Here is a 13,433-nt window from a genome sequence, read left to right on the forward strand (position 1 = left end):
ATTGAAGTCTTTCTATTTCACAACTTGTCTTTGTGATTACACTTATGTCTTGCTATTTCTTCTCTTATTTCCAATAAGTATCATGTCCCGAGTTTGCCCGCTGGTGCCAATGGTTGTCTGCTGTTTATGTGCAAATCCTCTTCTGTTATTTGGGCTGTAAGATTGAGACCAGGAGCACAATAGCCCTTCAATGAACCATGACTGACGCCAGTCACTGGAAAAATCCCTCTGCCGCTGGGTTGGCTGTGATCAGTTATTTCCTATGTGTTAAATACAGCTCCATTTATATCACATGCTGGAAATGCTTCTGCTTTTGGCTGTTGTGTGTATGCAAGTAAGGACTAATGAGATAAGGGATAATAATAGCATGGAGTCCCAGAGCTTCAGCTGGGATGTGACCTTGCTCTTTGGCATTTTGAAACAGTGGGTTATTTTGTGTTGCTGATTTTTATACAATTTCCCTATTGAGGACCATGATTTTGTGATTTATGTCGGTGTCAGCTGTGGCCCAGTGGGCAGCACTCTCGCTTCTGAGTCAGAAGGTTGAGTTCAAGTCCCACTCCAGGGTGACTCTCAGTGCAGTGCTGAGGGAGCGCCGCACTGTCGGAGGGGCAGTACTGAGGGATCCGTTGCCGTCTTTCAGATGAGATGTTAAACCTCTCGGTGGGACATAAAAGATCCCATGGCATTATTTTGAAGAAGAGCAGGGGAGTTCTCCCCGGTATCCTGGGACTAATATTTATCCATCACTCAACATAACAAAAATAGATTATCTGGTCATTGCTGTTTGTGGGAGCTTGCTGTGAGCAAATTGGCTGCCACGTTTCCCACATTACAACAGTGATTACACTCCAAAAGTACTTTATTGGCTGTAAAGCGCTTTGGGACATCCAGTGGTCATGAAAGGTGCTATATAAATGCAAGTCTTTTTATTTGAAATGAAAGCCTTGAGTGATGATCAATGACTGACTGATTGTTGGACACTAATGTAATTGAGGCAATCTGATGAGCTAAACCATGAAGATAAAGTGTAATGCAAAAGAGAGAAACTGACTGGCTTGGATTTAAATAAAGCTTTTGAGATTTTAATGCTATCTCCACTTGAGATTTTAAAACTCAACCAGCAGCAGACCTGTAGATTTTCAATTAATTAATTTCTCTTTCAAACTTGGTTATGCCTGGAAAAATCATCGAGAGCTTGACAACACTCGATGGAAGCACTGGTGGTGTCTGTATTGAGGGGATGAATTCAAAATATCGCACTTCTTTTGTAGTTTATTGGCTCAAGTGCAGTTTTCATTTTGCACTACCACATATTGACACCAGCATGGTATGCAAAGTCTAGTGACTGAAAACTGAAATAAAAACCAGCAAAAGACATTAAGTTGGACAGTACCAGACACTATATTTGATGCTCAAGCAGTTTGGGTTATGGGAGTTTGGGTTATGGGAGAGTAGAGTTTGTCTGTCAACTGCTGTGTGTACATTGCTAATACTGGCTCCTTTATCCTGACGGCATAATCATAGACTTACCCTCTCACCTGCCTGCGATCCTGTTGCTGAGGTAAGGGAGCCACTTTTAGCAGCGGGTCAGGACAGAGTGTTGCTTTCTCACGGCCCAAAGTGCAGGAGTTTCAAATATAAAAGTGTTTATTAATAGGTTTACGCATGGCGTGTGGACTTTCACGAGAACTGATCAGTCCTGCACCTAAAACATTGGTTCTTGCTTTCGTCAGCAGTGCATTTCCAGCATTTTCTGATGTTTCCCAGGAGGGACGGGGCAATTAAACCCCAAAATGAGATTACAGTCTTGACATCCTTCCTTGGTATCAGTCATTGCTTTAGAATGTGCACAATTCCCATTGTATGCATTGGATCAGCAAAACCGTGGAATACAAGTCGGAGAAGGTAATGATCAATTTTTATCGTGCTTTAGTCAGACCAGTTTTGAATCTGCAGCCAGTTCAGGTTGCCAAGAAATGGGAGATGAGCCAAGATTGTTAAGGGTATAGTAAAAATGTACCCAGAATATTACTTTAAATTAAACTGTGGAAGTAAAACTAGACACTGGTTCAAACTAGAGTAGGTTATTTTTAGGACAGATATTGGGAAGAAAGTGTGGAATAAACTTCCAGGTAGAAGAGTGGAGGCAAAAACGTTGAATGCTACAATGGGGTGACGTTAGGCTCTCTGGGTGGGTAAATGCAGGGGGGCCGAATAGCCTTCCTTATCCATGTTATCTATTTCCTGCTGGCATGCTGTGTTGCAGTCAGTGCACTGTCTATCCTTGATGTGGTGTGATTGCGCTGCAGTATGAATGATTGTGATATCAATACAGCAGGGTTATCGAGAACTATTTTCAGCTGATTACCCTGCAAGGTAATGATTTAATCAAGTTATTGATTGACCCAAACCGTGAGATTGAAGCTTTGAGCTTCTGAATGTGATCAGATTTGGGATCTGAAGCTTGATTGTGACCTGTCAGCATACCTCGCATTCGCAGGTTCAGTTTAACCACAGATAATCTGTGTACATCAGGCAATGCCACAAACCTGAGAGTAAAGGGTGATTCTTCCTAAATCCTGCTGACCTTTCCACATTACAGTATCATTTCTCTGGGGCACTGTTAAGATAAATGAGCCGGTATCATAGAATCATAGAAATATATGGCACAGAAGGAGGCCATTCGGCCCGCTGTGTCCGTGCCGGCCCAAAAAAAAAGCTATCTGACCTAATCCAACTTTCCAGCTCTCGGTCTGTAGCCCTGTAGGTTACGGCACTTCAAGTGCATATCCAAATACTTTTTAAAATGTGGTGAGGGTTTCTGCCTCTACCAGCCTTTCAGGCAGAGTGTTCCAGACCCCTCCCATCCCCCTCTGGGTGAAAAAAAGTTCTCCTCAACTCCCCTCTTAAAACTTCTGCCAATTACTTTAAATCTATGCACCCCGGTTGTTGAATACCCCTCTGCTAAGGGAAATAGGTCATTCCTATCCACTCTATCCAGGCCCCTCATAATTTTATACACCTTGAACAAGCCTCTGCCTTCTGAGGGGAGATTTAATTGAGCTGTCAATGGGTCTGAAAACCTCCTTGGGAGGTAGTTTTCCTGGGGGCCTCTGACCGCAAAATGCTGGTGTCAGCAAAACGAAATGGCTTTCTTTGGGGTCATGCAGTGCCTCCGCCATCTTGGCTCTGACCACAGTCACCTGCGACTGTAGAACGACTGCGTTGTATGCCTGTTCGGTTCCACTGTTGCACAATCCGTTTCGCAGTGTAAATGGTGCAAATTCAACACTAATGAAATTGGCTCAATTAGTATAAAAGAGACATGAGATTCAGTTTCGCCGTTTTCAGAAAGAACTTCTGTATATCCAGTTTCAGTTGCATGGTGTTGGCACCTACTGGAGCCAGCGATTCCATGTTCTTGACATCACACAACGGTATTAATGATTTGTAACATTATTACAGGTTTATGGACAAATACAATCTCCAGTTCATTGCTGTAAAATTCTGTGTTCAGTATTCCTTGTACAGCGATACTGGATATGTCTGCGTGAAATCCAAGAGCCCAGTTCAAGAGTTCAGTTTGAGCGAGTGGTTTATAATTCAGCATTGCATTCATTTCTTGTCGCGTACAGTTTAATGTTTCGTGGGGTATGCATTTCTCTTGGCTTTGACGGCATCTTTAAACAGGAGTTTTATTTAGAGTAGTGAGAATACCTCTGATGGGACCAACTGAAACAAGACCCACTACCTTAATTCAGCATTGCCTCACCACTGGAATTGAGCCAAGCCTGGATCATGTTCTGAGGAACTACGTGATGACTGATCCACAAACTCCCCCATTGGTATCAATGGGCTATATATATGTCAGAGTAGCCGTTTGTAATGTATTTGCTTCATGGGTTCTTTGCTTAAGAACTCAACAATCACACTACACATTACCAGTTCATCCACCATGCTCACAACCACCTGTTCATCGTGGCTCTCCCGAACCCAACTGGCCGGGGTTTTATTGAGGCTTGTGAACATCACGTGACTCGCTAAGCCTCGACCAACCTGTGAGCATGCTTACACCATTCATTTTTTCCTCAGCAATGAATACTGTTCTTTGCTTTCTGCCTCATGTTGGAAAACATCTACAACTCATGACAACGCCTTGATGATTATTTTTTTAAATAGGGCTATGTATATTTTTTTCTAATTGTATGTTAGCAATCTTTTTTCTTGTTTATCATCATCATAGGCGGTCCCTCGAACGAGGATGACTTGCTTCCATATGAGTTCACAGATGTTTCAATGAAGGACCTGATGTTCCAGATCTGAACTCCAATTGAGGGGATGGAAGATGCCTGTGCGTGGATTTTTTTAACGTGGTGACTGTTGCACATCAGCCACCACACGGGCTTGACCGAGCTAGGCCTTGTGGCAAGGGTTGAACCAGGACTACTGGAGACCTGCTCTGCTGCACGGACCTAGTGCGCGCACATATCGCAGTGTGGGCTAGTTCCCCTATCCCCCATTTACTGGTGCCCCTCCCCAATTGCCACACCTCTTTCTTCCCCCCCCTCCCCCCCTATCTCCCATTTGCAGGTTTCCCCTCCCTGTCATAGGAACACAGCAACAGGAGGCCATTCAGCCCCTCGAGCCTATTCCACCATTCAATTAGATCATGTATGTGTTTGTGTGTATATATGTGTATATATTTTTTTTTAAAGTTTGTGTTTGTCGATATAAGAAATACTTGCCTTATATAGCACTTTTCACAGCCACCTGACATCTCAAAGCGCTTTATATCCGTCACTGTTGTAATCCGGGAAACGCAGCAGCCAACCCGCGCACAAACAACTCCCACAAACAGCAACACGACAACGACCAGACAAATTCTTTTGTTATGTCGACTGAGGAACAAACATCTGCCAGAACCCCGGGACAACTCTTTCAGATGAGACGTTAAACTCTTCTTCGAAATAGTGCCACGGGATTACCCCACATCCACCCGAGAGGGCAGACTGCAATAGGGCCATTCGGTCGGTGCCCATTGCTCGAGCAGCCCGAAGTACTTTCATGCTCCAAGGCAAGTCGTTGTCCCTCTGGACAGAATGGTTGCTCCGTCAGAGCAGGATTGGACCCACTCTTGGTGAGGCAGTACACATCCAGACCTCGCCCTCAGTCCCGATGTGCACTGCTTGTCCCTTCATGTCTGAGCCATGGGAATAATGTTTGCATTTCCTATTTTTTCGCAAGATCTAGGTGCTTCAGTAAGAAAAGAATGAGCAAAGTTATTTTGAATGCCTGCGCCTCGAACTTTAGTCCCTGGGGCATCCTGGATTTGACTAGTGCCTGCCCAATCTCGCAGGAGGAACTTAAAAAAGAAAGAAACACTTGAATTTATATGGAGCCTTTCACAAATACCGGGTGTCTCAAAGTGCTTTGCAGCCAATGAAGTACTTTTGGAGTGCAGTCACTGTTTTAGTGTGGGAAATGCAGCAGCCAATTTGCACACAGCCATGTGATAATGACCAGCTAATTTTTTTTATGTTGTTGATTGAGGGATAAATATTAGCCAGGACACCGGGAATAACTCCCCTACTCTTCTTCAAAATGGTGCCATGGGATCTTTTACGCCCACTTGAAAGGGCAGACGGGGCCTTGGTTTAACGTTTCATCTGAAAGACTGCCCCTCGGACAGTGCGGCGCTCCCTCAGCGCTGCCCCTCGGATAGTGCGGCGCTCCCTCAGCGCTGCCCCTCGGATAGTGCGGCGCTCCCTCAGCGCTGCCCCTCGGATAGTGCGGCACTCCCTCAGCGCTGAATTGGAATGTCAGCCTAAATTTAATTTTTTTTTTGTGCTCAAGTCCCTGGAATGAGACTTGAACCCACAACCTTCTGACTCAGAGGAGAATGTACTACCCACTGAGTCACAGCTGACACAGCAGAGACTTATTTATCTCTAGTCACACCCTCTGTCGAGAGCCAGCCAACTTATAGCTGAGAGCTGGCTGGTTGAAGAAATACTTTCCGAACCAAGAGCGGCCACCATCTGTAGTGGAAATCCTCCTTGCCTTGGGTAAGCCATCCAACCCAAAAATAAGTCAGTCGCCTCTCTTGCCTTCTGTCCTCGAATACTTGCATTATCCTTTGGCTGAACTCTGACAGTTTTGATGATCTTGAATTGGGTCTGTCCGAGAAGCAACTTCTTGTATCTTGTTTCTGGAAGTTAAACCCCAATGGACCATCTATTCCAAGTTTGTATTTTAATCTAGTTCTGCACAAGCTGATGTGTTTATCATATTCTAGAACTCAGCATCGGCAAACTTTAAAAAAAAAAAATTAGATCCTGGGATGTGCGTGTCACTGGCAAGGCCAGCAGTTATTGCCCATCCCTAATTGCCCCTTGAGAAGGTGATGGTGAGCCGCCGCCTTGAACCGCTGCAGTCCCATGGTGAAGGTGCTCCCACAGTGCTGTTAGGGAGGGAGTTCCAAGATTTTGGCCCAGCGACGATGAAGGAACGGCCAATATATGTCCAAGTTAGGATGGTGTGTGACTTGGAGGGGAACTTGCAGGAGGTGTTCCCACGCGTCTGCTGCCCTTGTCCTTCTAGGTGGTAGGGATCGCAGTTTTGGGAGGTGCTGTTGAAGAAGCACTTGTCACAGCAGAGTGCACTATTGGTTTCTCTGTGCTCCGCGGAGTACCAGCTTATTGAGCTGGAGCGATCGAGGCAGTGTTCATCAATCTGTCCTGCATAATCTGGCACTCTGATCGAGCAGTTCTTGGGCAGATCCAAGTTTGCAGCCAAAAGTAGTTGTTCACCAGCTATGTGGATGCTGGGGTGAAGTTCGCCTAATGCATGAATTGAATGAAACTTCATCAAACAAAACTTTCTCGCCCATGATCCCAGGTTAGCCTGTCTCAAAGCAGTGACTTGCAGAATGAACAGTAGAATGCAGCCTCCATTACTATCTCCATCTCTGGCTGTAAACCTAGTGGCTCTGCCTGTGGTCACAGAATCTGTTTTGCCATGCAGGGCATGTGCATAATATTTTGCATTGGTCAAAACTATGCCTCTCGAAATTGCCCCTCTGATGCATATGAGGCCATTTGAAACTTTGTGGGAGCTGGAGTACCATGTGGGTAGTTGCCACAAGAGGCCTTGCCCATTGTTTGGCTTCCCAGCAGTGTGTGGAGGATTCAGCTTTGAAGAAGGTCTGACAAAATACATCATCTTGGCCAGGGCAACAATGGAGGTGATATTTGCTTCACTGTTTCTGGTTGAGGAGATGCAGGGGAATTGTCTTGGGTTACTGATCACTGTCCAGTGACCCGATGGAAAGTACGTGCATGTAGATGATAGTTAACGGCATTATTGACCGTGGCTGTGATGCTTTTCAGGAGTGAATGGTGAGCTAACTGTTCTTTATATGTGTAATGTTTGTAAGCTTGTAATGTTTGTAGCTCCACACTGTGGATATGGACGTATTGTGTACTGCAACTGCAGAGTTAATAATAAACAGAACCAGGCTGTTCCGGAGGCTTCCGGCAGAGCTGCCTGCCGTGTTAGGAGCTGTGTGTGCTGTGCTCTGTGAAGATATCACAATATGATGATGTAATGTGCAGGCAGTGTATTAACTAATAGATCTTTATCAGCATTCTGCTTTGGCCTGAATGTAATTTTGCATTGTGGCATGTACAATAGGGCTGGGTGGTCAACTGTTTAAATCACTGTGGGATTGGCTGCAATGGTCATCAGTGTGCGATGACCAATGTGATTGGGTCCTGCCAGCTTCAACAGCATTTCTGTTGTCAATGAGTCACACTGTGTATTTAAATTGTAACCCAAATGCTGAAAAGGGAAACGCCATAACACAACAGCTGGAAAATTTAACTTGGTGAATGAAATGTAGGGAGATAGAGAAAGAAAGAGTTGCATTTCTATTACAAAAGTAAAATACTGCAGATTCTGGAATCGGAAATAAAAACAAAATGCTGGCAATCTCAGCTGGTCAGGCAGCATCTGTCGTGAGAAACTGAGTTAATGTTTCAGGTCTGTGACCCTTCATCAGAACTAGAATGTTAACTCAGCAAGCTCCCACAAACAGCAATGTGATAATGACCAGATCATCTTTTTTAGTGATGATTGAGGGATATTGGACCCAGGACGCCGGGGAGAACTCCCCTGCTCCTTCGAAATAGTGCCATGGGATCTTTTACGTCCACCTGAGAGAGAGCGTATGGGACCCCAGTTTATTGTCTTATCTGAAAAACAACACTCCCTTGGCGCGGCCCCCTCCGACGGTGCGGCGCTCCCTCGGCGCGGCCCTGAGTGTGTCAGCCTGGATTTTGTGTTCGTCTCTGGAGTGGGACCTGAACCCATGACCACCTGACTCAGGCGAGAGAGCTACCCACTGAGCCACAGCTGATACTTATACAATGGGATTTGATAAATTAGGATTATTTTTCTGAATCGCATTGTGTTTGTACCACACGTTGATGTCACAGGTTTTTTGGTTTTAAAAGATGGAGACAGCATCATGGTTTTTCCTGGGCAGATTTGCCGTCTTGGGAAATTGCTGTGCAACAGAGTTGCTGTACTGTGACCTGGTAATGTGGCCGTCAGCAAGCTCAGGCCGATGGGAGTTTGATGGTGTGCAACATGCAATAAAAAATACGATCAAGGGTTAACTTATTTAATTATAGCACTAAAAATGATTGCTGTATCTGAATGCATGGAATTGGTCGAAAAAGGTTGTCATGTGGGAGGACAGTAGAAAGACTGGTGCTCTTTAGTGTGCACTTTGGTATGGAACATGTTTTTGGAGAGACAGAAGTGTGCGTTTCAAAAATAATCCACTGCTAATAAAGTTTCAATCTTCTGTTCACAAGTGTGACATAATATCTGATTGATGTCAGGTAAGTTATTCGTTGGTAGCTAGGCTGCAAAAATAAATCCCCAATTGGCCTGTGTCTTTGCACTAAAGGGGAAATCATGAGGTGCCTAGGCAGAGTAGATAGAGAGAAACTGTTCCCATTATCAGAAAGGTCAAGAACCAGAGGACACAGATTTTAAGGTGGATCGGCAGAAGAACCAAAGGCACCCAAAAAGCAGCGAGTGGTTGGGATCTAAAATGCACGGCCGGAAAGGGTGATGGAGGCAGATTCACTCGTGGCTTTCAAAAGGGAATTGGATAAGTACCTGAGGAAAAAAATATTTGAAGGGCTGCGGGGAAAAGGCAGGGTAGTGGGACTAGCTGAGGTGCTCTTAGAGAGCCGGCATGGGCTCGACAGGCCGAATGGCCTCCATCCGTGCTGTAACCATTCTCTGATTCGGTGCAATCTAACCAGGATTCCTGCTTCTGATTGCTTTCCAGTGACCTGCTGGAGTGTGCATGTATGTGGACATTGGTTTTGACTGTGATGACGCCGTGGTTGAATAGCCAGCTAACTGATAGGATGGAGGACACCGATTCTATAGTAGCCTTCAAAAGGAATTGGATCAGTACTTGAAGGAGAATAAATTACAAAGATCTGGGGAAAGAGCGGGCGGGGTGGGACTAACTGGGTTACTCTGCGAAAGAACCGGCACAGACTCGATGGGCCGAATAGCCTCCTTCTGTGCTGTACTATTCTATGATTCTAACAGTCGCTGCTGTGTTTGCGCATGAAGGATAGCTATTTGAGTGAGGTATCAAGAGGGTACCCAGGGCCTGTGAAACCAAAGCCAAGGTTGAGGCACCAACAGCAGGAGGAATAAATGCACTGCCTTTGCTGTTACTGTAATGTAGGATTGTTTTCGAAGCCTTGCTGGAACGCATAAAGCTGTCATCTCAATCAATCAGGCTGTAGTTTTAACTTCAGCACAAAAGCCGTTGATTTATTCTTGGATAAATAGCCGAGCATTGGCACGACACATTGTCTGTCTCCTCCGAACCTGAACCGACCAAGTCCACTGACTCACATTGTCCAACATTCGAAGCAGGCCTGCACTGGCCTGCACCAGGAAGATAACTATACACTGTGCCACCTCCAATCGCCAGAGATCTGTCATCACCAGCAATTGCTTAACAGTTGTGGGAAAGTAGGATTACCGAAATCCGTGCCGAGACAATTAAACAAATGTGTGGCTGGGTGGCTCACATCCTCGTCACAATCAGCAAGAAGAAACTTGTGTGTGTGACCTGTAAACATTCAGTACATTTTCATTGCAATATTCCCAGGTGGAATGGCTTGTAAAAGAACTTGTCCTTTTAGGATCATTAAGTGGTTAGCAAAGGTACAGCAGGGCCTGAGAGTTATAGAAAGAAAGACTTGCATTTATATAGCTCCTTTCACGACCATAGGACGTCTCAAAACGCTTTACAGCCAATGAAGTACTTGTAGTCACTGTTATGTTGAAGCGCGACAGCCAACTCCCACAAACAGCAATGTGATAATTGACTAGATAATCTGTTGGTTGAGAGATAAATATTGGCCCAGGACACGGGGATAACTCCCCTGCTCCTCTTCGAAATAGTGCCATGGGATCTTTTACATCCACCGGAGAGAGCAGACGGGACCTCTGTTTAACGTCTCATCCGAAAGATGGCACCTCCGACAGTGCAGCACTCCTTTAGCACTGCGAGTGTCAGCCTAGATTTATGTGCTCAAGTCCCTGGAGTGGGACTTGAACCCACAACCTTTTGACTCCGAGGCAAGAGTGCTGCCCACTGAGCCGCAGCTGATACTCAATATACACTGGGAACGCCCACGGGGGTGGGGTTCTTAATCGGCCACCTAACTTCAACAAAAGATCAACCGAAATCCCGGTTAGGCTGCATAAACTGGGTTACTGCCGAAGTTACAAGATATTCCCAGGATAATATTTGTCCTACTGTAGACCTGTAGTGCTGAAGCTTGTGCTGATCAGGTTAGATGAACAGGTGGGAGGAGGCCCCTCTAGAACATAAGCACCAGCATGGACCAGTTGGGCCGAATGGCCTCCTTCTGTGCTGTAAATTCGATGTAACCAGAGGGTGAAGATTTAAAATGATTGGCAAAAGAACCAGAGGCAACATTTTTTTTTAACGGAGTAAGTGGTTAGGATTTTGAACGCACTGCCTGGTAGGGTAGTGGAAACAGATTCAATACTAGCTTTCAAAAGGGACTTAAATAAATAGTCAAGTCAATAAATAGTCAATTTCAGGGATATAGGGAAAGAGCAGGGGAGTCGGATTGCTCTTCGAAAGAGCTGGCACAGGCTTGATGAGCCAAATGGCCTCCTGTGCTGTACTATTCAAAGATTCTCTGATTTTTATAATTCTGTTTGGACTGTGTGTGTTGCTTAAACTTTGCATCCTCATGGCTCCCTTTTGAAAAACTATTCTCTAAATTGGAGTTATGTCTGCAATTTAGGGTGGTGCAGTGTATTATTCTGCTGACGTGCTATGGCCTCTCTTTTGTGCTCGTAAATGTTCATTGTTTTCATATTGGATGGGGCCACAGTGGAAAAAATACACTGTTTGCTGCAATGAAACCGAGGATGTTCCTACAATCTGTGCAAAGCTCTGGAATTGTACGCAGTACCCAGTGCCGTGACTTTTATTTGCTGCACCTAATTTATGGCTCTCTGGAACTGCTGTGGCTCTGTTTACATACATTTAGTAATTGCATTGTGTATGTATTACATTTTCTATTCCAGCGCTGGCATGTGTCAGCTTTATTGAGACTCAACATTCTTCACTGTTTGCATGAAATCCTCTGATTTAGTTACTGCGCTGGTTGGGTGCCCTGATGATATTTCAATTGACTGCACCAAATGTGGCATTTCAGTTCCCACACTAGCTGTCCTAATGACCATGGCTGCTTTTGAGCCAAGTTGTGGCTCGTTTTGTCCACTAGAAACTGGATTGAATTTTCTCGAACATGTTTCATTCAGGATCCTTTTACAGAGAGAGAGAGAGACTTTGATCCCACTATCATGGCTTCAGCTGTTCCATAATAATGTGTCCTTTACAGTAGTGGGGTTTCTGAATACTCAAAGGCTGAACACCTATTCAATAAAGAGGCTTTACAGCCAGTGAAGTAATTTTTTTTTGAAGTGTAGTCACTATTGCAACATGGGAAATGTGGCAGCCAAATTGCGCACAGCAAGCTCCCATAAACAGCAATGTGATAATGACCAGATAATCTGTTTTACTGATGGAGGGATAAATATTGACCCCAAGATGCTGGGGGGGTGAGGGGCAGCGGCGCGAATGCCCCTGCTCTTCTTCGAAATAGTGCCATGGGATCTTTTATATCCATCTGATAGAGCAGATGAGGCCTCGATATAATGCCTCATCCAAAAGACGGCACCTCTGACAGTGCAGCATTTCTTCAGCACTGCAGGAGGAATTTACCAGTGCACAGTGTCACTTGCATTCTGAGGTCCATATTGAACCTGGACCTGTGTGTTCTTTGATCCACCTGTGCCCTAAACTGCATCTTGTCCTGCAACTCGTGTGTGTTCAAAAGACTTGGTAGCCTTCCAGTGGTGCATTCCAAAGGCATTTTTGACGTATGTGAAATGGATGCTAGTCAGATTTATTGCACCATATAAAACATGCCACTGGCCTCTGAGTGCATTTGGAAGAATTCTTGCCTTTTGTAATACTGCAATTGTAGACCAGTGTAAATTCTGCCAGACAGCTCGGCGGTCAGTGTGATGTATAATTGGCCATTGGTAATTCAGGAAACCAATTCGCTTCAACTCACCCGGGTGGCTCGTGCTAAATCTTGTCATCACCCAGTCCAGGCTTTGAAAGATAAAATACTTTTCTAATCTTGTGCCCTGCTCTTTATAACAATCACAGATCAGATCAGCTCAAAATCATTTCTGTTGCAGCTCAGCAGTCATTAGAAATGATGGACGCAGAAAACCTTATCGAGATCTCACATTTTTGTTTTAGAATGTGTTGTCATTTCCGATCCCATTCCTCTCCTCTAAGCTGAGCAGTCAGGAAACTCATTCCTCGGCCTCTGGAATCCTAAATTTTGTCGATTTAAAAAAAAAACGTATTTGTGTGTGTATGCGTGCATGAGAAGCACTATAGAAACGCAAGTTATTGATGCTCTGAAATTCACTGCAGTCTGATCAAAGCAAATTCAGCGCACAAGATATTTTGGTGCATTGTGGAAGTGGAATTTGTCCAGCTGTAAAAATGTGCTGTAACCTTTTAGGTCTTTAGTTCCCAGCCACTGACACTGCTGTCTGCATCCTTTGCCTTTGGGCAGGAAGCCCCTGACTTGTAATGTTGGCTTTGACCCATAAAGATACTTTTCTGCCTGATTATTTTAGTTCCAGGAGAGCAGTGCTCGGAGACCACGATGTGTGTGTGTGCTGCTGTCCCCGATTTTAGTGTGATTTGCTGTCTCTCTGGCTCCAGTCCTGTTGGAGTCCAGTTACAAAGATGGAGACGG

General features: G+C 44.9%; 1 protein-coding gene across 5 annotated transcripts in view; it reads left to right on the forward strand.

The window, feature by feature from the left end:
- sipa1l3 (signal-induced proliferation-associated 1 like 3) overlaps positions 1–13,433 on the forward strand; it is a 230,675-nt gene that overhangs the window by 98,516 nt on the left and 118,726 nt on the right. The window lies entirely within an intron of this gene.

This window comes from Pristiophorus japonicus, chromosome 26 (genome assembly GCF_044704955.1).
Source record: "Pristiophorus japonicus isolate sPriJap1 chromosome 26, sPriJap1.hap1, whole genome shotgun sequence".
NCBI classification, from domain to species: Eukaryota; Metazoa; Chordata; class Chondrichthyes; family Pristiophoridae; genus Pristiophorus; species Pristiophorus japonicus.